A 24889-nucleotide genomic window follows, 5' to 3' on the forward strand; every position below is an offset into this window, starting at 1 on the left:
TTCCCTTCCCATGCTGGATCTGCGGCTCCCTCCCAGGCTTCCGGAGCATGCTGGATCTCAACTTGGATATGGCGGCGTCGGTTTCGTCGCTGGTGGATGATAACGGGCGGGCCCCTCGCTCGGCTGCTGCTTCCCTGGAGGTGGCGGTGCCTTCCGCTCTGTCCCCGCGGCATAGCCCACGCATCCGGCGCGCCTACGACGGCATACGGATGAGCCCAGTGGAACGTGCCGCCAAGCGCAAGTCGGCGGCGGCGGCCGACTCCAGCTCCAGCAGCGGTCCCTCCCGACGCTCCGGTTCCTCCTCGCGTCGCAAGAAGGCGAAGGCCACGGCAACAGCAGTGGCCAGCATCCTGGAACTGCCCCTGCTTGCGACCCCGACACCGCTCACCAGAAGCAAGCTCAAGTTGATTGCCCAAGGCTGCGACCTCAACGCTTCGGCCATCCTCAATCAAGCCAGGGCATGTGCGGCCACCTCTGCTTCGAACAGAGCTTCCTCCCCTGTTGCTAGCTCCTCTTCTGCATCTTCTGTGCGCATCCTCGACCCCCCCCCCCATGTGTAATTCCTCTGATGTCAGTCGCGTCAGGGTGTCGGTGCCCAAGTTTACCTTTATGCCTTCGTTGTTAGGTTTGCATGTTAGCTATCCTCTGGATCCTGGCTTCCAGCCCAGTCGTAGTGGTTCATCTTCTACTTATGTCATAGGTGTCACTTATTGTATCAGTCTGTGCTGCACCCCTAGTTTGTACCGAGTTTGTTTCCTTCCCAACAAGAGCTTTCATATGTTAATCATGATCAATGTCGCACCCTACATGCTTATGTTTCCTTTGCTCTCCTGTTCGGGTTGTATGCTCATTGTTGCTCTATGAAGATACTAAGCTGGAATGTCCGCGGACTCGTTGATGACGATAAGTGCCCGTTGGTCCGCGATGCTATAACCTCTTGCTGTCCGAGTGTCGTTTGTTTGTAGGAAACCAAGTTGGCTTCCCTCTCCTCGTTCAAACTAAGATCCTTTCTGCCGGCAAATTTCAAAGATTATGCTGTCACTCACTCTGAAGGCACCTCAGGAGGAATTCTAGTGGCATGGGATTCGTCAAGTGTCTCTGGTCAAATCATTGCAACACACAAATATCACATTACAGTCAAGTTGTCATTTGCTGTGAACAACTGCTCCTTCCTGCTCACTGTCGTCTATGCGCCTTGTCTGATTAGCGAGCGCCCTGTCTTTTTTGAGGTTGTTTATGATGCTGCAGCCAATGTTGATGCGCCTTGGGCTGTTATGGGGGATTTCAACATGTACAGGTTCATGCATGAGAAGTCAAGAGGTCGGATATGTTGGAACATGATGGAAAGTTTCAACTCTTGGATTACAGAGCATGGGCTGGATGACATTTAGATTGAAAACAGATTATACACTTGGTCTAACAAAAGAAGCACACCAACCTTAGTTCGGCTCGACCGTGTTCTGGTTAATGCTGCATGGAATCTTGGTTTTTTGCAAACTTCTGCCTCATGTGTGCCCACAACGACTTCCGATCATGCGCCAATCCTGCTTCAATTTTCTGCTGACACTCCGAGGAGCAGAATTTTTCGCATGGAGAATCACTGGTTGGACATGGCCGAGCCCAGGGAGATCATTACCAGCTGTTGGAATAGAGGGCTCAGGCACATCTCCTCTTCTGCCTCCCTCATCAACTTCAAAATGAGGCGGCTGCGGACCGCACTCCAGCAGTGGAGTAAACGCAAGACTAGCCTGCAGGCACTGATTAACAGCAATAAGCATGTCGTCTGCTTCCTCAATGTTATGGAGGAGAGGCGGCACCTATCTGTCCTGGAAGTTATTCTGAGAGAGGCAGCTTCAGCCAAGGCAGAGCAGTTAATTCTGTGGCAGACGGCGCTTTGGCGCCGCAGGGCAAAAGTGAGGTGGTGTATATCTAGGGATGAAAACTACATGTTCTTCCATGCAGCAGCTAACTGTCAACCTCGTCGCAATAAGGTGAAAGTGATTGTCCACAATGGAGTTGAGCACCACCAGAACAGCGAAAAACTTGGCATTGCCACTAGTTACTTTGCTGAGATTTTAGGGCAGTCAGCTCCTTCCATGCCTACTGTTGACCTCAGCTCTTTATACACGCCTTTGGATCTTTCTGGGCTGGTTGAGCCTTTCTCCTAAGCTGAGATTGTTGAGGGCATAAACAAGGCTCCGAATAACAGAAGCCCAGGGCTGGACGGTTTCGCCAATGAATTCTACAAAGCATTTAAGTTTCTGTTAAAGGATGATCTGCTCAGATTCTTCAGTGATCTACATAGCAACAGTGTTAATCTCGACGGCATTAACACTGCCTTCATCACCTTACTGCCCAAAAAGGACACCCCTTTGGAGATGAAGGATTATAGGCCCATTTCCCTGGTTCACAGCACACCCAAGCTTGCTTCCAAGGTCATGACCAATAGATTGCAGCGACAGATTCCTGCCTTAATACATTCTCTGCAGTCCGGTTTTTGAAGGGGCACTCCATCATCGAGAACTTTGCTTTGGCTGCTAAACTAGTCCAGTGTGCTCACAAGAGGAAGTTGCCAGTCATTGCTTTGAAGCTAGATTTTCACAAGGCTTTTGATAGTGTTAGTTGGGACTGCCTCCACCATGTCTTAGATGCATGAGGTTTTCCTCCGCTTTGGAGACAATGGGTTTCTAACTTACTTTCTACTGACCGCTCGAGAGTCATGGTTAATGGTGAGTTAGGGCCTCCTATACTTGCCAAGAGGGGCTTTCGGCGGGGCGATTCTCTGTCCCCGTATCTCTTCATTATGGTAGCAGACGTGCTGCAAAGACTTTGTTGCTTACATTTGCAGGAGGGGTCCCTGCAGCACCCGCTGGGCTCAGGCAACTTATTTCCAGTGCTGCAGCATGCGAACGATACACTGGTCATTTTCAAGGGGACTTTTGAATAGGCCACGATGATCAAGAACATCCTCACAGCTTTCTCGGCTTTCTCAGGTCTGACCATCAATTTCCATAAGAGCACGCTAGTGCCAATCTCTATGGATGCAACTGCGACTGTTGAGATCGCCGAGCTTTTTGGCTGCCCCTGTCCTCTTTTCGTTGCACATACCTCGGGCTGCCTTTGTCTCTGAACAAGATCACGCACGGGTTGCTACTGCCAGTTATACATAAGGTGGATCGCAGACTATTAGGTTGGTTGGCTACGTTCTTAACGTTGGGAGGAAGGCTCACTCTTGTCAACTCGGTGCTCGCCGGCATACCTGGTTATTTAATGTCATGTTTCCCTTGGCCTAAGGAGTCTATCGGCCTACTCGACAGCCTCCTGCGCGCTTTCCTATGGCAAGGCAAAAATAAGATTAAAGGTGGCCAGTGCCTTATGGCTTGGGACAAGGTCACGCCTGACCGAGAAAATGGTGGTTTTGGTGTGAGGAACCTGCAAATTCACAACCAGGAAATGTTGTGCAAGTTCCTTTCCAAGATTCTGCAGACTTCCAATATACCGTGCTACCAATGTTTTTCTTCACAATACCTCAAGAAGGCAATCCCTTTTGGTGCTAATTCCAGAGATACAACTATGTGGAGAGGCTTTAAAGATCATATCCCTTTGGTTCTCAACTCCTCGACATGTCCCTTGGGCTCCAGCAATCTCATATCCTTTTGGCATGACCAATGGCTTTCGGATGGCAGGCTATACCTATTGTTCCCAGTCCTCTACTCCTTTGCCTGGAATCGTTGTTGCTCGGTCCGATCGCAATTTTCTGATGGATCCTGATATGTGCAGCTACATCCAAACCTATCCCACTCTGCTGAGCACGAGCTTCTCTTGATGCACCAGCTGCTTGAGGCTGCAGCCCCTGACGTTGCACGACAGGATGTGTGCACTCCTTCCATGCTTGCCAAGTAGATCAGCGCAAGATATTTTACCAGCTAGTCTCTTTCCGGGGAGTCCGCTGTGCTTTCCATCATTGGGTTTGGGACACGCTGATCCCTCTAAAGCACAAAGCCTTCCTCTGGCTGGCTTTTTGGGACAGACTCAACACCAAAAATAATATGGCCAAGAAACTCTGGGTCACCATCGATCCAAATGCAGATTGTGATCTCTACCCCGCTTTAGAATCAATCCATCACATAATATTGCATTGCCGGGCGGCGTCGGCCCTCTGGCATCGGTTGCTCCTGGCCCCTTTGGCATGCCGATTGGCCAACATCTTATCCTTTGTTCAACAACCTACCTCTCAGCTAGAGATCAACCGAAAATGGAGTGTATCCTTTGCTGCGTGTGCTATCACCCTCTGGCACACACGAAATGATCGTATCTTCAATTCACGCTCGTGGACGGACTCCTATGTAAGGTTCTACGCTGCGGAGCTACTACGCCTCTGGTGCAATTTACTAGTTGGATAGTCCTTTTTTCCTTGTGTTGTAATCTCTGCCCCCCCCCCCCCCCCCCCGCACCCTCTTTCCTCTCTTTTCGTGAAGTTGCACCATGGTGCACCTTACTAACCTCATGTTCTGTTACTCAGGCCACAGCCTGTTTTGAAATATAAGGGCGGCCCCGCGCCTCCTTTTATCTTCAAAAAAAATATCGAGGAATGAATAAATCAATCAACAAGTTGAGCAATAATAAGCAAAACTTACGATCTTCACGGTTGTCGCGCACAATGGCCACATTGTTTCCAGCCGATCAACCGCTTTACAAAAGTTGATGACGGTGGTCTGGATGGTGTACCATCGATACACTAACGACTTCATATTGGTGTCATGGATGATGTGCATGTCGTAGGGCGTAATGTGCTTTCGTGCGTGAAACAAACCACGCACATGCTACCAGAAGAGCCCCCTTCTGCCCCTGCCTACGAAACCCGGGATACACCCAACCACGCATCGCACAACAACTTATCCTCCATGATCGAGTACCCTGCCATCCTTCCTACTCTAAAAAACAACATGAAGTTCGAAAATAAGCTCAATGGTATTTGACCGAACACCATGGACGTCGTCGACACGGGGAGGGTACCTGGCTATGATACGTCCATTTTGCATCATTATTTCCTCCTATAAATTATCTTAAATGTCTTTTCTATCTTAAAATGCAAGATATATCAAGAGAAGGTGATTGCCGGCAACTGAAATTCATCTGGATCTGAAAAAGCATCAGAAGAGAAGCATATCAATGGAATTGGTATGAACTGACTTCAAGACATGCAAAGTTCAGGGGGAATGCATCCCTGAATGATAATCTTTCTATGATCCTCTTACACGTACTAGTACCGCAACAAGTCGATCGGTAATCGAAGACATCACAAGTACGTACATGTGTACATATCCACGGCGCTCCTTATCTGTTTGGGTAGCGTGATGTTGACGATGTTCTCTCGCGTACGTTTCGGATGTTTCTCATTCCCATCATTTGTTGTCACTAAATCATCGACGCTTCCCATCTCCATCGATCAACCCCTCCTCACATGTTCTATCCATATAAATGAAGGAGACATACATACGGAAGTTGCTTCACCTATTGGTCTCATATAAAAGAAGTGTCATAATGAACTGGCACTCTATTGTGTGACCAACAGGTAAGGATGGTTCTTTATCTCGTCAATTAATGAGTTTTGAAGCTATGTTATAGGTCATGGGAAGGGGGCAAATGTAGAAAATAAATCTGACTATTTATTAAGAAGACACAACGGGAAGACATATCATTCAAAATATATCGGATCATCTATGGTACAAACTGATTTTTTCTGGTTCTGGTTCAACAAGATCTTCCGCACATGAGGCCAATGTCCGTCGATCTTGCGGTGGGACCCATTATATGTAGATATGACATGTAATTGTTGGCATAGGTTCCAACTCCCAAACAATCGTGTGTTGCAGAAGTTCCTCCTGGACCATGCGACTCCGAGGGTTTCAACATAAATAAACCAACATCCATCATTTCCTATAATACTTTAGATAATAGGAAAAAGTGTGTCAGACTTCTGCATCATAGGATGAACAAAATCATATTTTTATTACAAAAATAGAAGCCATGAACAAAAAAAGCTTGTAGTACCGTATCCGTAACCAATCGTTTGACAAATAATACAGTCACACATATGTGGTGACTTCATGTACATGTAACCAACCTTGAGGTAGAGCACTTCTATCATACCTCCAACTTTATATCCTACCTAGCAATAGCGCCCGCTCACTAGACGCAAGGATAGGGTCGAGCTTGATGCCCTAAGCAATGGTCATAGGAGGTGGCCTGACGTATAGCCTCGTCTGTTTCGCTTGCTTGCTGCTACTTATCGTTGTTGTTTTTTGGGCTAAATTGTCCGGTTACCCCCATTGACCTTTGTTTTACCTTTTTTTGTATCGAACCTTATTTGTGCGGGTACTTTGCCTTTATTAGTAAAATGGGGCATGGGCAATTTTCCAAGCAAACTATTTCCCCCAGGTTATCTCTTTGGGTTATCGTATTTAGCTCATGGGTCCAACTTTTGAACGGAAACTCAAGGTTCTAGCTTGATATGCCCTCTCTTTCATTTGGTTTAGTGGAGCATAGAAGTGATAATTTGGTGATCTAACAGCAGTTCGAGGTATAGCATATAGAAAGTGAGGGGCATAAATTTGTACCATGAATCAGGCATGTGCACGCGAGGGAGGGAAGAGGAGAGAACGTTGATATTTTTCATGCTTTGGACGAACATTTCTATTCATATCTTTATTTTTCCATGGCAACGCATGAGCATGGTGCCATAGTGGTAGAGCCTGGGTTGTAGGGTGGTTCTAGTATTTGAAGGAAATATGCCCTAGAGGCAATAATAAAGTTATTATTTATTTCCTTATATCATGATAAATTTTTATTATTCATGCTAGAATTGTATTAACCGGAAACATAATACATGTGTGAATACATAGACAAACAGAGTGTCACTAGTATGCCTCTACTTGACTAGCTCGTTGATCAAAGATGGTTATGTTTCCTAACCATAGACATGAGTTGTTATTTGGTTAACGGGATCGCATCATTAGGAGAATGATGTGATTGACTTGTCCCATTCCATTAGCTTAGCACTTGATCGTTTAGTTTGTTGCTATTGCTTTCTTCATAACTTATATATGTTCCTATGACTATGAGATTATGCAACTCCCGTTTACCGGAGGAACACTTTGTGTGCTACCAAACGTCACAACGTAACTAGGTGATTATAAAGGTGTTCTACAGGTGTCTCCGAAGGTATTTGTTGGGTTGGCGTATTTCGAGATTAGGATTTGTCACTCTGATTGTCGGAGAGGTATCTCTGGGCCCTCTCGGTAATGCACATCACTTAAGCCTTGCAAGCATTGCAACTAATAAGTTAGTTGCAGGATGATGTATTACGGAACGAGTAAAGAGACTTGCCGGTAACGAGATTGAACTAGGTATTGAGATACCGACGATCGAATCTCGGGCAAGTAACATACCGATGACAAAGGGAACAACATATATTGTTATGCGGCCTGACCGATAAAGATCTTCGTAGAATATGTAGGAGCCAATATGAGCATCCAGGTTCTGCTATTGGTTATTGACTGGAGATGTGTCTCGGTCATGTCTACATAGTTCTCGAACCCGTAGGGTCCGCACGCTTAAAGTTCGGTGACGATCGTAATTAGGGTTTTTGTGTTTTGATGTACCGAAGGTTGTTCGGTGTCCCGGATGTGATCACGGACATGACGAGGAGTCTCAAAATGGTCGAGACATAAAGATTGATATAGTGGAAGCCTATATTTGGATATCGGAAACATTCCGGGTGAAATCGGGATTTTACCGAAGTACCGGGGGTTACCGGAACCCCCCGGGGGTTATTGGGCCTACATGGGACCTAAGGGAGAAGAGGAGGGCCGGCCAGGGCAGGCCGCGTGCCCCCTCCCCCTAGTCCGAATAGGACAAGGAAGGGGGTGGCGCCCCCCTTTCCTCTTTATCCCTTCCCCCTTCCTTTTCCAACAAGGCAAGAAGGGGGAGTCCTACTCCCGGTGGGAGTAGGACTCCTCCAGGCGCACCCCTTGGGCCGGCCGCACCTCCCCCTCTCCCTCCTTTATATACGGGGGCAAGGGGGCACCCCATGACACACAAGTTGATCTTCGTGATCGTTCGTTAGCCGTGTGCGGTGCCCCCTTCCACCATATTCCACCTCGGTCATATCGTAGCGGTGCTTAGGCGAAGCCCTGCGTCGGTAGAACATCATCACCGTCATCACGCCGTCGTGCTGACGAAACTCTCCCTCAACACTTTGCTGAATCGGAGCTCGAGGGACGTCACCGAGTTGAACGTGTGCAGAACTCGGAGGTGCCGTACGTTCGGTACTTGGATCGGTCGGATCGGGAAGACGTACGACTACTTCCTCTACGTTGTGTCAACGCTTCCGTTGCCGGTCTACGAGGGTACGTAGACAACACTCTCCTCTCGCGTTGCTATGCATCACCATGATCTTGCGTGTGCGTAGGAATTTTTTTGAAATTACTACGTTCCCCAACAGTGGCATCCGAGCCAAGTTTTATGCGTAGATGTCATATGCACGAGTAGAACACAAGTGAGTTGTGGGCGATATAAGTCATACTGCTTACCAGCATGTCATACTTTGGTTTGGCGGTATTGTTGGATGAAGCGGCCCGGACCGACATTACACATACGCTTACGCGAGACTAGTTCTACCGACGTGCTTTGTACAAAGGTGGCTGGCGGGTGTCAGTTTCTCCAACTTTAGTTGAACCGAGTGTGGCTACGCCCGGTCCTTGCGAAGGTTAAAACAACACCAACTTGACAAACTATCGTTGTGGTTTTGATGCGTAGGTAAGAACGGTTCTTGCTCAGCCCATAGCAGCCACGTAAAACTTGCAACAACAAAGTAGAGGACGTCTAACTTGTCTTTGCAGGGCATGTTGTTATGTGATATGGTCAAGACGTGATGAGATATAAGTTGTTGTATAAGATGATCATGTTTTTTTGAAGTTATCGGCAACTGGCAGAAGCCTTATGGTTGTCTCTTTATCGCATAAGATGCAAGCGTAAAATAATTGCTTTACTTTATCGCTATGCGATAGCAATAGTTGCAAGAGCAATAGTTGGCAAGACGACCATGTGACGACACGTTGATATAGATCAAGATGATTGAGATCATGGTCATGCCGGTGACGATGGAAATCATGACGATGCTTTGGAGATGGAGATCAAAGGCACAAGATGATGATGGCCACAGCATGTCACATATTTTGATTGCATGTGATGTTTATCTTTTATACATCTTATTTTGCTTAGTTCGACGGTAGCTTTATAAGATGATCTCTCACTAATTATCAAGGTACAAGTGTTCTCCCTGAGTATGCACCGCTGCGAAAGTTCTTCGTGATGAGACACCACGTGATGATCGGGTGTGATAGGCTCTACGTTCAAATACAACTGGTGCAAAATAGTTGCACACGCAGAATACTCAGGTTAAACTTGACGAGCCTAGCATATAACAAATATGGCCTCGGAACAAGGAGACCGAAAGGTCGAGCGTGAATCATATAGTAGATATGATCAACATAGTGATGTTCACCGTTGAAACTACTCCATCTCACGTGATGATCGGACATGATTTAGTTGATATGGATCACGTGATCACTTAGAGGATTAGAGGGATGTCTATCTAAGTGGGAGTTCTTAAGTAATATGATTAATTGAACTTGAATTTATCATGAACTTAGTCCTGGTAGTATTTGCATATCTATGTTGTAGATCAATAGCTCGCGTTATTGCTTCCCTATGTTTTATATGTATTCCAAGAGAAAACTAAGTTGAAAAATGATAGTAGCAAAGATGCGGACTGGGTCCGTGATCTGAGGTTTATCCTTATTGCTACACAGAAGAATTATGTCCTTGATGCACCGCTAGGTGACTGACCTATTGCAGGAGCAGATGCAGACGTTATGAACGTTTGGCTAGCTCAATATGATGACTACTTGATAGTTTAGTGCACCATGCTTAACAGCTTAGAATCGGGATTTCAAAGACGTTTTGAACGTCATGGACCATATGAGATGTTCCAGGAGTTGAAATTAATATTTCAAGCAAATACCCGAGTTGAGAGATATGAAGTCTCCAACAAGTTCTATAGCTAAAAGATGGAGGAGAATAGCTCAAGCAGTAAGCATGTGCTCAGATTGTCTGGGTACTATAATCAAGTGGGAGTTAATCTTTCAGATAAAATAGTGATTGACAGAATTCTCTAGTCACCATCACCAAGTTAGTAGAACTTATTGATGAAATATAATATGCAAGGGATGACGAAAACAATTCCCAATCTCTTCGCGATGCAAAAATCGGCGAAGGTGGAAATCAAGAAAAACATCAAGTGTTGATGGTTGACAAGACCACTAGTTTCAAGAGAAAGGGCAAAGGGAAGAAGGGGAACTTCAAGAAGAGCGGCAAACAAGTTGCTGCTCTAATGAAGAAACCCAAGTCTGGACCTAAGCCTGAGACTAAGTGCTTCTACTGCAAAGGGACTGGTCACTAGAAGCGAAACTACCCCAAGTGTTTGGTTGATAAGAAGGATGGCAAAGTGAACAAAAGCTATATTTAATATACATGTTATTGATGTGTACTTTACTAGTGTTTATAGCAACCCCTCGGTATTTGATACTGGTTCAGTTGCTAAGAGTAGTAACTCGAAATGGGAGTTGCAAAATAAATAGAGACTAGTTAAGGGTGATGTGACGATGTGTGTTGGAAGTGGTTCCAAGATTGATATGATCATCATTGCACACTCCCTATACTTTCGGGATTAGTGTTGAACCTAAATAAATGTTATTTGGTGTTTGCGTTGAGCATAAATATGATTGGATCATGTTTATTGCAATACGGTTATTCATGTAAGTTAGAGAATAATTGTTGTTCTGTTTACATGAATAAAACCTTCTATGGTCATACACCCAATGAAAATGTTTTTATGGATCTCGATCGTGGTGATACACATTTTCATAATATTGAAGCCAAAAGATGCAAAGTTAATAATGATAGTGCAACTTATTTGTGGCACTGCCGTTTAGGTCATATTGGTGTAAAGCGCATGAAGAAAATCCATGCTGATGGGCTTTTGGAATCACTTGATTATGAATCAGTTGATGCTTGCGAACCATGCCTCATGGGAAAGATGACTAAGACTCCGTTCTCCAGAACAATGGAGCGAGCAACAGATTTGTTGGAAATCATACATACTGATGTATGTGGTCCAATGAATATTAAGGCTCGCGGCAGGTATCATTATTTTCTGATCTTCACAGATGATTTGAGCAGATATGAGTATATCTACTTGATGAAACACAAGTCTGAAATATTTTAAAAGTTCAAAGAATTTCAGAGTGAAGTGGAGAATCATCGTAACAAAAATAAAAGTTTCTACGATATGATCGTAGAAGTAAAATATTTGAATTATGAGTTTGGCCTTCAGTTAAAACAATGTGAAATAGTTTCACTACTCACGCCACCTGGAACACCACAGTGTAACGGTGTGTCTGAATGTCGTAACCGTGCTTTATTAGATATGGTGCGGTCTATGATGTCTCTTACCGATTACCACTATCGTTTTGGGGTTATGCATTAGAGACAGCTGCATTCACGTTAAATAGGGCACCATCTAAATCCGTTGAGACGACACCGTATGAACTATGGTTTGGCAAGAAACCTAAGCTGTCATTTCTTAAAGTTTGAGGTTGCAATGCTTATGTGATAAAGTTTCAACCTGATAAGCTCAAACCCAAATCAGAGAAGTGCGTCTTCATAGGATACCCAAAAGAAAATGTTGGGTACACCTTATATCACAGATCCGAAGGCAAGTTATTCGTTGCTGAGAATGGATCCTTTCTAGAGAAGGAGTTTCTCTCGAAAGAAGTGAGTGGGAGGAAAGTAGAACTTGATGAGGTAACTGTACCTGCTCCCTTATTGGAAAGTAGTTCATCATAGAAATATGTTCCTGTGACTACTACACCAATTAGTGAGGAAGCTAATGATGATGATCAGGTAACTTCAGATCAAGTTGCTACCGAACCTCGTAGGTAAACTAGAGTGAGATCCGCACCAGAGTGGTACGGTAATCCTGTTCTGGAGGTCATGTTACTTGACCATGACGAGCCTACGAACTATGAGGAAGCGATGATGAGCCCAGATTCCGCGAAATGGCTTGAGTCCATGAAATCTGAGATGAGATCCATGTATGAGAACAAAGTATGGACTTTGATTGACTTGCCCATTGATCGATGAGCCATTGAGATTAAATGGATCTTCAAGAGAAAGACGGACGCTGATAGTAGTGTTACTATCTACAAAGCTAGAATTGTTGCAAAAAGGTTTTTGACAAGTTCAAGGTGTTGACTACGATGGGAGTTTCTCACTCGTATCTATGCTTAAGTCTGTCTGAATCATGTTAGCAATTGCCACATTTTATGAAATCTGGCAAATGGATAAACAAAACTACATTCCTTAATGGATTCATTAAAGAAGAGTTGTATATGATGCAACAAGAAAGTTTTGTCAATCCTAAGGTGCTAACAAAATATGCAAGCTCGAGTTGGTATATACACTTTGATAAATTGATCAAAGCATATAGTTTTTATACAGACTTGCGGTGAAGCCTGTATTTATAAGAAAGTGAGTGGGAGCACTACAACATTTCTGATAAGTATATGTGAATGACATATTGTTGATCGGAGATAAGGTAGAATTATTCTGCAAAGCATAAAGGAATGTTTGAAAGGAGTTTTTCAAAGAAAGACCTCGGTGAAGCTGCTTACATATTGAGCTTCAAGATCTATAGAGATAGATCAAGATGCTTGATAAGTTTTTCAATGAGTACATACCTTGACAAGATTTTGAAGTAGTTCAAAATGGAACAGTCAAAGAAGGAGTTCTTGCCTGTGTTACAAGGTGTGAAGTTGAGGAAGACTCAAAACCCGACCACGGCAGAAGATAGAGAGAGAATGAAAGTCATTCCCTATGCCTCAACCATAGGTTCTATAAAGTATGCCATACTGTGTACCAGACCTATTGTATACCCGGCCCTGAGTTTGGCAAGGGAGTACAATAGTGATCTAGGAGTAGATCACTGGACATTGGTCAAAATTTTCCTTAGTGGAATAAGGATATGTTTCTCGATTATAGAGGTGACAAAAGGTTCGTCGTAAAGGGTTACATCAATGCAAGTTTTGACACTGATCCAGATGACTCAAAGTCTCAATCTGGATACATATTGAAAGTGGGAGCAATTAGCTAGAGTAGCTCCGTGCAGAGCATTGTTGACATAGAAATTTGCAAAATACATACGGATCTGAATGTAGCAGACCCGTTGACTAAACTTCCCTCACAAGCAAAACATGATCACACCTTAGTACTCTTTGGGTATTAATCACATAGCGATGTGAACTAGATTACTGACTCTAGTAACCCTTTGAGTGTTGGTCACATCACTATGTGAACTATGGGTGTTAATCACATGGTGATGTGAACTATTGATATTAAATCACATGGCGATGTGAACTAGATTATTGACTCTAGTGCAAGTGGGAGACTGAAGGAAATATGCCCTAGAGGCAATAATAAAGTTATTATTTATTTCCTTATATCATGATAAATGTTTATTATTCATGCTAGAATTGTATTATCCGGAAACATAATACATGTGTGAATACATAGACAAACAGAGTGTCACTAGTATGCCTCTACTTGACTAGCTCGTTGATCAAAGATGGTTATGTTTCCTAACCATAGATATGAGTTGTTATTTGGTTAACGGGATCACATCATTAGGAGAATGATGTGATTGACTTGACCCGTTCCATTAACTTAGCACTTGATCGTTTAGTTTGTTGCTATTGCTTTCTTCATAACTTATATATGTTCCTATGACTATGAGATTATGCAACTCCCGTTTACCGAAGGAACACTTTGTGTGCTACCAATCGTCACAACATAACTAGGTGATTATAAAGGTGTTCTACAGGTGTCTCCGAAGGTATTTGTTGGGTTGGCGTATTTCGAGATTAGGATTTGTCACTCCGATTGTCGGAAAGGTATCTCTGGGACCTCTTAGTAATGCACATCACTTAAGCCTTGCAAGCATTGCAACTAATAAGTTAGTTGCGGGATGATGTATTACGGAACGAGTAAAGAGACTTGCCGGTAACGAGATTGAACTAGGTATTGAGATACCGACGATCGAATCTCGGGCAAGTAACATACCGATGGCAAAGGGAACAACGTATATTGTTATGCGGTTTGACCGATAAAGATCTTCGTAGAATATGTAGGAGCCAATATGAGCATCCAGGTTCCGATATTGGTTATTGACCAGAGACGTGTCTCGGTCATGTCTACATAGTTCTCGAACCCGTAGGGTCCGCACGCTTAAAGTTCGGTGACGATCGTAATTAGGGTTTTTGTGTTTTGATGTACCGAAGGTTGTTCGGTGTCCCGGATGTGATCACGGACATGACGAGGAGTCTCGAAATGGTCAAGACATAAAGATTGATATATTGAAAGCCTATATTTGGATATCGGAAACATTCCGGGTGAAATCGGGATTTTACCGGAGTACCGGGGGGTTATCGGAACCCCCCGGGGGGGGGGGGGGGGTTATTGGGCCTACATGGGCCTTAAGGGAGAAGAGGAGGGCCGGCCAGGGCAGGCCGCGCGCCCCCTCCCCCTAGTCCGAATAGGACAAGGAAGGGGGGGCGCCCCCCTTTCCTCTTTCTCCCTTCCCCCTTCCTTTTCCAACAAGGCAAGAGGGGGGAGTCCTACTCCCAGTGGGAGTAGGACTCCTCCAGGCGCACCCCTTGGGCTGGCCGCACCTCCCCCTCTCCCTCCTTTATATACGGGGGCAAGGGGCACCCCATGACACACAAGTTGATCTTCGTGATCGTTCCTTAGCCGTGTGCGGTGCGCCCTTCCACCATATTCCACCTCGGTCATATCGTAGCGGTGCTTAGGGGAAGCCCTGCGTCGCTAGAACATCATCACCGTCATCACGCTGTCGTGCTGACGAAACTCTCCCTCAACACTTTGCTGGATCGGAGCTCGAGGGACGTCACCGAGTTGAACGTGTGCAGAACGCGGAGGTGCCGTACGTTCGGTACTTGGATCGGTCGGATCGGGAAGACGTACGACTACTTCCTCCATGTTGTGTCAACGCTTCCGTTGCCGGCCTACGAGGGTACGTAGACAACACTCTCCTCTCTCGTTGCTATGCATCACCATGATCTTGCGTGTGCGTAGGAATTTTTTTGAAATTACTACGTTCCCCAACAGTATGAAACCAAGAGGCACTAGCACTAACATAGGAATGTGGTTGCCGCCCTTCTCTCTTGCTGCTGGCCTGCCACGGCGGCATCAACCACTGGCTCACTTAGAACACGAGTTAGTGGATTTTGTGATAAGAGTGAGGGTTGAGAGTGAGCAGAAATAGGGGTTGGGGTTGGTCTATTTAGTTACGACTGTATGAGTGGAATAATTTTCCTACTTTATAAAATGTGGAAAATTGCATTTCATTAGAGATGGCCTTGCAACAAATTGCAAGATAGAAAGCTAAATGCATTGGTTGGTAGCTTCAAGAGTTAATAACGGACACGATGGCGTATTAGTTACATGCCCAACAATGGACATCATATTTTTGTTTCGTGGTAATGCATGACATTCAGCTGCATGTTACAACATGACAATGGCTCGGGATACATCGGATTTGTCTTCTTGGCTAGGGGTCATCACGGGTGGTGGATCGACACTAACACAAGGAAGGGGATCAGGGCGGAGAGCAAGACATTTGGCAGGAGACTCATCCTCGGCGGTCCGTCAGGTAGTATGATGTGAAGGAGAGAGGACACCATGGCGAAGGTGAGGTGGGCGTCATTCGGTTTGAAGGAGAGGACTTTAGCAAGAAATGTCCCGCTACGGCAGGAAACTGGGCCGGAAGGGAAGGATCTGACAAAAAAAGGAAGGGTGCGTCATGAGATGGAGTTTTTGTGTTGGGACCACGTGTTAGAGGTAACATGGAGGATAGTGTGGACAATCACATTTCTCCCCAACATATGGGTTAAACTTGGGGGAGCCCAGACTATCCGCACGGTTGGGCTTTGGGAGCCCGCTGGACACCTGTTTGATGTCCGAACACGCCCTGACGTATGAGGGAGAAATGAGCTTCTCCCTTGAAGACGACCTTAAGCATTTATGTAATGTATTTAATACATTGTAGCCTGTAGCATCGTATGGGCGTTCTACTAGTTCGTGTAATTACTATTAGAAGTTGCCATTTATCAAATTGTCCTTCTTTTGTACCAACTACAATGTTACTTGATATATATCATATATTAGACACTTTTTTTGGTCTATTTATCAATACATAACTTAAAACTTATGGATTCACATATACGACAAGTATACTGAGAGCATCAAAATCAATATTCAGAGTGTAATAGTTTACTCAAAAAAAAGGTAAAACCGAAGTAATAGCACAAACAAGAATCAGTAAAAAGGGTTGACAACGGTCAATGAGGGCAACAACATAGATAAGCCCAAAGAGAAAACAAATATAAGTACCAACAAGTAAGCTAAACAGATGGCATTGGGCCACTTCCTGAAGACCTGCTTAGGGGGCATCAACCTCGCCCCTATCCTTGCGTCTAGTGAGTAGCCATCACCATTGGGTAGGATATGAAGTTGGAGGCATGGTAGAAGCTCACTGGCTCTACCTCGAAGTTGGTTACATATGTTGTCATGACTCCACCACATACGTGTAACATTACTTACTGTCAAATTAGTGGGTATGGAAAAGGTACAACAAGTTTGTTTGGCTTATGAAATTAATGAAACAAATTCGAGCTCGCGAAAGGCTGGCAGCTCGCAACCAAGCGCTACCACTGTGAAAGGTGATCTAGCGCGCTGCCGTCGTCGCCCAGCGCCACCAAGATCCCTCCTCCCACGCGCACCTCACCCCTCATCGCTCTCGCATCCCCCTCACGTCGCTCCCATGAGCGACCGAGGAGCGAACCCTAGCCATTAGGACTAGGTCACTTCGCGCGTCTCCTCCCCTTGCCACCGCCAGTGAGCATAGTCGGGCAAAGCCCGGTCGGTGCAGGCGGCGATGGGGCTTGCTCCTCTCCATGATCGAGCCGCGCGGCGCGGGACGACAGTTTGGTGATGGCGCGCCGGTGCCTGGATGGGTTTGAACGCTTGTTCGGATCACGGAGGGATGGGCTAGCCAGGACTTGGCTGTGGCACTGACGGCTGGTTGGGCCTCATGCCAGTTCAGTGCGGTCAGGGCCTTTGGGTGCCTTACTGGCTGCTCGGGGCGTTAGTGCAGTCATGGCGGCCATGGCCGCGGTGGCCAACAGTTCGGCAGTTCGACGACAACGGTACATCCTTGTCTGGATCTAATCTGGATCTGGGTGTGCGGCATGGGGGGTGGCAACACCGCGACGAGCGATCTGGTGCACAAGATGCTGGACTGAGGCTCGTCGAGCAGATCTAGGTGAAAACCCTACTCTCAGCTAGTTGCCAAGGCTAGCGATGGCGGCGTTCCTCCGCGCCGTCCCCTTCTTGAAGGCATCGCTGTGGAGAAGCTCCAGAGCTTTATCCGCTACCTCCAGGGGAAACCCTAGATCAATCGACTGGATGACGACGACGCTCTTATGGCGTTCCCCCCTTGGGGCGTCATTCTTGGAGGTGTACATTGCCTCGAGGGACCAATGGATGTTTCTAGCGGTGGAACGGCGTTTCATGTGACACATCAACGATTTGGAGTCTCGGTAGCGTGGCGCAGCAGGGTCCCGATGACAGTTGTGTGATGATGGACGCTCGTAGGGAGGTGGTGTTGTCTGGCATCATGGTGGTGTCGATGGCGGGCCTAGCAAGATCGATGCATCAGTACATGCTCTGAAGATGGATCGAGGGAAGACGGTGGTGGCAGCCTCTGCAGCACGCGCATGCGATGACCACTGAGAGTGCGCCGGACGATGTGTGCCCCAGACCCGGCAATGTGGCTTGGTTGGGCCCCCTGATTTTAGATGTTGCGCTTTGGTGTGTTGTGTGGATATGCGGCTCAGACAATCTGCACCCCTTCATCAAGTTGATAAGAGTAGCGACAAACATTATCGAGATGGTGACTTCAGACTTATTAATATACTATTACTTTGTAAGATCTTAATGAATAATTAATAAAATGGCTGCATGCATCACCCTAATGCAGAGGCCGGGGTCATCCTCCTTAAAAAATAAAATTGATTAATTAATAGAAAATGGATTTTATTTTTGTAATAAATTATGATCGTGTGCATCCTATAATGCAGAATTCTGACACATTTTTCTATTATCTATAATATTATAGGAAACGTAGTGTGTTGCTATTGTTGTTTCGATTTATTCGATCTGAAGCACTCAGAGCCACCTGGTCTACGAGCTTTCAGTTCTTACGAGGGGATGCAGTCGATAGTTACAGGTCACATCTACGTTGAATGATGTCCACTGGCAAGATCAACAGACACTGGTTTCATGTGTTCAAGATCATGCTAAATCAAAACCGGAAATTCAGTTTTGTACTTAGCTGATCTGATATATTTTGAATGTTATCTGTTTTTATTGCATCTTCTTAATAAATAGCGAGATTCATTTTTGATCTTTGCCCCTCAAAGTACTACGTCCATGGTAACATCAAAATTCATTCACTGACGAGATAAACAATCGTCCTTGCTTGTTGGTCAGAATGTAAAGCTTCAGGCCACTACCCCACTCATTTTACATGCCACTGCATTTATATGCGACCAACACTTGAAGCAACTTTGACATGCATGTCTCCTATTTTTGCTATGGACAGAATAGGTTAGGAGAGGTAGCCGACGGTGATGCATTGGCAGCATCGATGATTTAGAGGAAGACAAATGTTGGGGATGAGATACATCAGAAATTTGCGCCAAAGTCAATGAACATCACCTAGCTACCCAAACAGAAACAAGTGGTGTCCCTGTGTAAGAGCATGTACAGCCGGGCGGCCCGCCGATCACTGATCAGTCATAAAAATTAAACCAGTTGAGCGTCTCAAACAGGGCTCAGACGCCCGCCCTGACCGGCACCCCTCATATCCAGCCCAAATATGGGACGGATATGGGGGCGCTCGGGCGCGTCCGCTACATCGGTCTAGTCCGCTATGGCCCTCAGTGACCCCACTCCAGCCCCCACAAATATATGACGATCGACGAGCAAACCCTAGTCAAACTCAATCTGTGCTCTCCTGATCTCTCCACTTCTCTCCCAAATCCACTTCGTCTTCCCTCGCCTGCCATGTCTGATAGTGAATCCGACCTACGGGAGTGGCTCAAGGCCGCCGGGGATTTCCGATGGCTCATCCGCGCACGACGAGGAGGAGCTAGCGCTCCGAATTGCCCTTCGCCGCTCGCTGCTGGATCGGGGCGGCAGCTCCTCTTCCGAGGGGGCGGTGGCTGGCTGGGGGGGAGCAGTACCTCTGCGGCGCCCCGCGCTCGTCTGTCACGCTCCCTTCCGGCCCCTGCCAGGCGGCACCCAGCACTGCCCGCACCTGCCCCTCCGGGGCGCCGCTGGGTGCTGTTGCCGGCGGAACCATAGCCGGAGTCCGTGGGCCGTGTGTATCAGCTCGCAAAGAAGCGGGCGGCGGATGTGGCTAACAACCATGGATACAAGGGAGGATTGAGCAGATCCGCACCACATCCACTTCCCCCGGCCAGCGGCAACGACGAGGACCTCCGCACCGCCATCCGCCGCTCATACACATCCGCGGAGACGGACGCCTGACGTCATCGCCACAAAGAAGCAAAGGCGCTCTGCATGGCGCTGGAGGAGTCAGATCCCTGGCATTCACAAAAACACCAGAAATAACAAAAATGCATTCATATCCGTATACCACATACCTACGAGTACAAGCATTGGTGCAAGGCGAAGGTGTGCTGCCGTCATCTCCCGTCCCTCACTGGAGATATTCAAACTTGTTGCAGTAGACAGTCGGAAAGTTGTTGTGCTAAGACCCCAGGACCAACGCACCAGAACAACAATCTTTCTCGACGAAGAGATGTATAGATCGAAAGGATCCGACCCAGAGACACATAATAAATAAATACAAACAAAGATTAGATCCAAGCAGATCCACCAAAGACAAGCATTGAACGAATCCCGGAGATCCGCTGGAGACACACCTCCACACGCCATCCGACCATGTTAGGCGCATCGTCGGAACCTGGCTTAGGAGAGGAGAACCTTACTCCACTCCAGGGAGCCGTCATCGCGTCGTCTTCTTCAGCAGGACACAAACCCTAAACGAACTCACAAAAAAACAAGTAAGATCCTTCCCGCCGGCAAAGGCCGGAGTCCATAGTGCCTCCATGGCTCTAAGGCCACGGGAACCGAGGCGGACCGGTGATGGCACCGGCGGTTGGCCGAAGAACCCTAAGCTTTTTCTTGGAGAGGAAGCGGCGCTAGCGGCTACGTCCACACAAGATTAATTCCTTGTGTTTATGTATCTTTGTGTGAGATTCTTTTTAACATATTTTTTACTGACGTTTTACTCTCTTTTGTCCTCTCACGCTCCCTCCCTCAATTGGCAGCCGTGTGTACCTGTAGAGGCACCTTTCAACTAGGCGACAAGATGTCAGTATGGGGATGTAAAAAAAATTGAGCAAGTTTGAAACCAGATGCCATCTTTACACTAGGTGAAAAAATACACCGCTATATTAATGTTCCATAGATGCATCTACATAACCACCATAAACCTTGTTTGCATGTGTCCAACAATGTTCTAAATGTCAAACTGTACCAAACTCATGATATGTCAGGTGCCATTACATTGTTCATGTAACTCTGGTACAACATGTTGTTGGTTTGCTATTACGTATACTGAAAATAGGTAAATTTTAACATGCTCCCTCTTACCCTTTCTTTTTACACATGAATAACACCATGAATGGTGGAATCTAGGGATCGACAGCTATTTTTTCTAACTGCTATGGAGCAGGGCCGATGGGGATGTTTTTCTGGGTTTTTTTTCAAACAATGGCAAAATGTCTGTCATTTTCATTAATTATAAGATAGAAAATTATGTACAAAGGAAAAGTGACCGCAGCCAAAGGGGTTGTTCGATGGAGTGGCAGAAGTGGTGCACCAGGATTGTAGGGAATGAAGGAGCATAGACTAGTGGCAATTATGAGGGAAGGGAACATCACGGCATTGGTAGTGAGCAGCACTTCTAAGAAAAAGATGATGATGCATTTCAATTTGATTTCAGTTCTGAATGAAGGATAGTGGCCTAGCTTTCCATATAAAGTCCTTCTAAAAAAGCAAGCAGCTCCCTGCTGGGAGCCCACGGTCCGTACTGACCCCTGTTGATGGGTTTTCTTCAACTAGGCCTTTTCCACTCCTGTAATATCCGTCCCAAGGTGACCAGTTTATGTGCTTTTCTACATTTCTGCTTTGTTTCGCTAAAAAAACATTTCTGCTTTGTAAAATCCGAACATCCGAATGAGATATTTAGTGCAATTTTCAAACATTGGTAGGTGGTGAACAATCATAGGAAGAAGACTGACATTATTATTCGAGGTCGTTAGTTGTCAAGTCATCCTTGTTTTGTACCGGCCATTGCTTTACTTGATAAATACTCCCTCTGTTCTATAATATAAGAGCGTTTTTGACACTATACTAGTGTCAAAAACGCTCTTATATTATGGGACGCGGGGAGTATCATATATTAGACACTCTTTTGATTGTACAATACAATGTAGCTTATGCATTCACCTATATGACAAGTCCACTATGATTGTCAGAATCAATACTCATAGTTTATAGTTTACTCAGAAAATGGTCTATCACTCTACTTTATAAATAATGCCAAACTACTAGCACAGACAAGAATCAGTATAAAAAGGGTCAAAACAAATATCAATGAGGGAAACAACACAGATAAGCCCGAAGATAAAATAAAGTACGCAGCAGCAAGCAAGCTAAACAAATGGTGTAGACCGTTGCTTAGGGCATCAAGCTCATCCATATCCTTGCGTCTAGTGAGCGGTCGCCATTGTTAGGTAGGATACAAAGTTGGAGGTAAGATAGAAGTGAACAGGCTCTACCTCAAAGTTGTTTACATGTAGTCGTGACCTCACCGCATACGTGTAACATTATTTACTGTCAAACTAGTGGCTACAAAAAAGATACTATAAGTTTGTTTGGTTGATAAAATTAATCAATTAAGAGATAATGGATTTTATTTTTATGATAAAATTATGATGTATGATGCAGAAGCCTGGCATGCCTTTTCTATTATCTAAAATACTATAGGGAAAGATGCACTACATTGGTTTTGTTGTTTTTATTTATTTGGGTTGAAGGACTCAGAGCCACCTGGTCTGCGAGTTATGAGTTCTTACGAGGGGATGCACTTGATTGTTTGGGAGTTGGAGTCTATGTGCCAAATAGTTACAGGTCGCATATACATTGAATGAGATCCACTCACAATATTAGCAGACACGGGCTTCGTGCGTTGAAGATCTTGCTGAATCAAAACCGGAAATTCAGTTTTGTACGTACCTGATCGAATATATTTTGAATGATATGTCTTCTTATTGCGTGTGCTTAATAAATAGAGAGATTTCTTTTCAATATTTGCCCCCACCTACAAAGTACATGGTAGCTTCAAAATTCATTAACTACACGAGATGAAAGAACCGTCATTGCTCGTTGGTGACAGCCAGACCACTACACCATTCCTTTTATATGCCACTCCTTTCATATGCGACCAACACGTGAAGCAACTTTGACATGTATGTCTCTTTTTTGCTATAGATAGAACATGTTAGGAGGGGTTGCCGAAGGTGATGCATGGGCAGCATCGATGGTTTATTGGAAGACAAAGTTGGGAATGAGATACATCGGAAACTTGCGCCAAAGGAAATGACCATGGCAGTATGAAGTAAAACATGATATTCATCTTGGCCCTTCCTTCTAGGAGGAAGATGAGCTGGTTACTATAGAAGAAAATGAAATGCTACAAAGAAAATTTTCTGAAGAGGAGATTAAGGAAGCCATTTTTGGCTCTTATGCACATGGTGCGCCTGGCCCTGATGGCTTGTCTTTCCTCTTTTATCAAACCTTCTGGGAGGTAATTAAAAAAGACTTTATGGCCATGGTTAGAGATTTTGAGGATGGTAAATTAGATATTCATCGACTTAATTTTGCTTTGATTGTGTTGATCCCAAAGGAGGTGAATGCTAAAGACATGAAGAACTTCAGACCCATCAGTCTTAGTAATTGTGCTATTAAGATTTTTACAAAAGCTATGACTAATAGATTTTCCCCTATCAGTCATAGAATGATTTCTCCCAATCAAACTGCTTTTATCAAGGGCAGATATATTCTTGAAAGTGTGGTCCTGGCACATGAGGTTATTCATGAAATTAAGAAATCTGGTTCGCAAGGGCTTGTACTCAAACTAGATTATGAAAAAGCATATGATAGAGTAAGTTGGGACTTTCTTTTTGAAATGCTTAGTTCTAGAGGTTTTGGGCAAAAATGGATTTCTTGGATTAAAACAACTCTTTTGCAGAGTACATTTAGTGTGAGGATCAATGACACTACCGGGCCTTACTTTATGGGGGGGGAGGTCTCAAACAAGGAGATCCCTTCTCCCCCTTGCTTTTTAACTTAGTTGTTGATGTTTTCTCCAAAATGCTAATCAAGGCTTCAAAGCATGGCCTGATCTCTGGTCTTCTGACCAACATTATCCCTGGGGGAGTGATCAGCTTGCAATATGCTGATGATACACTTCTTTTTCTTTAGAATTCATATGACAAAGCCAGGAATTTTAAGTGGGTTTTATCCTGTTTTGGAAACCTATCTGGTATGAAAATCAATTTCCACAAGAGTGATTTACTCACCATAAATGTGGAGGAGGAGTCTAAAACCTTTGCTCAAATTTTCTGTTGTAAGTTGGGGTCTTTCCCTATCAAATACTTGGGAGTGCCTCTGCACTTTGACAAATTGAGGAGAGAAGATCTACAACCAATTATTGATAGAATTATCAAGAATATTTCTGGTTGGCTAGGTAGATACTTGACCTACAGGGGGAAGTTGATCTTATTGTGTGCATGTATTGTTAGTATTCCTGCCTACCTTATGGCCATGATTAAATTTCCTAAATGGGCAATTAATGCCATTAATTCTCACATGGCTCATTTTTTCTGGGGTAATATAGATAATCAACATAAATACCACCTGGCCAACTGGGGTCTGGTTACTAGAAAAAAGGAATTTGGGGGACTCAGTATCCCCAGCTTGAAAGAATTCAACATGGCCCTTTTGGCCTCATGGGGAAAACGTTTCTTTGAATCTAATGACAGTGATTGGATAAAGATTGTGGCTTTTAAATATAACACCCACTCGCCGAGTATTCTGTGGGCCAAGCAAAAAATTGGGTCTCCCTTCTGGAAAAGTGTGACCTGGGCTTTAAATGCTTCAAAAACTTTATATGTTTGGAAGGTGGGAAGAGGTGATAAAATAAGTTTTTGGCATGATACGTGGGCTGGGGATTGTTCCCTAAGAACTATGTTTTGGGACCTGTTTGAAATTTGCAACCAGCCTGATTGTTCAGTGGCTCAAGTGTGGGATGGGACTACTCTGAAACTTACTTTTAGGCGATGTGTCGATCTGAGGGGGATGCTTAGGTGGAATCAATTACAAGACCACATTAGGGATTTCCTCCTGTCTACCTCCCCAGATTTGCCCATCTGGTCTCTTGAACCTAAGGGGCTGTAATCAGTTAAATCTTTCTATGAAGCTATAAACTTTGGGGGAATTGTTTCTCCGATTGGAAAATCTCTTTGGAAAGTTT

The 24889-nt window shown here is 45.0% G+C and overlaps 1 pseudogene; it reads left to right on the forward strand.

The window, feature by feature from the left end:
* Positions 1-860: 860 nt before the first annotated feature.
* Positions 861-2168, forward strand: LOC147991989 (uncharacterized; annotated as a pseudogene).
* The last annotated feature ends 22721 nt before the right edge of the window (positions 2169-24889 follow it).

This window comes from Triticum urartu, chromosome 1A, assembly GCF_056163025.1.
Source record: "Triticum urartu cultivar PI428250 chromosome 1A, HENAU_Tu73, whole genome shotgun sequence".
Lineage (NCBI taxonomy): Eukaryota > Viridiplantae > Streptophyta > Magnoliopsida > Poales > Poaceae > Triticum > Triticum urartu.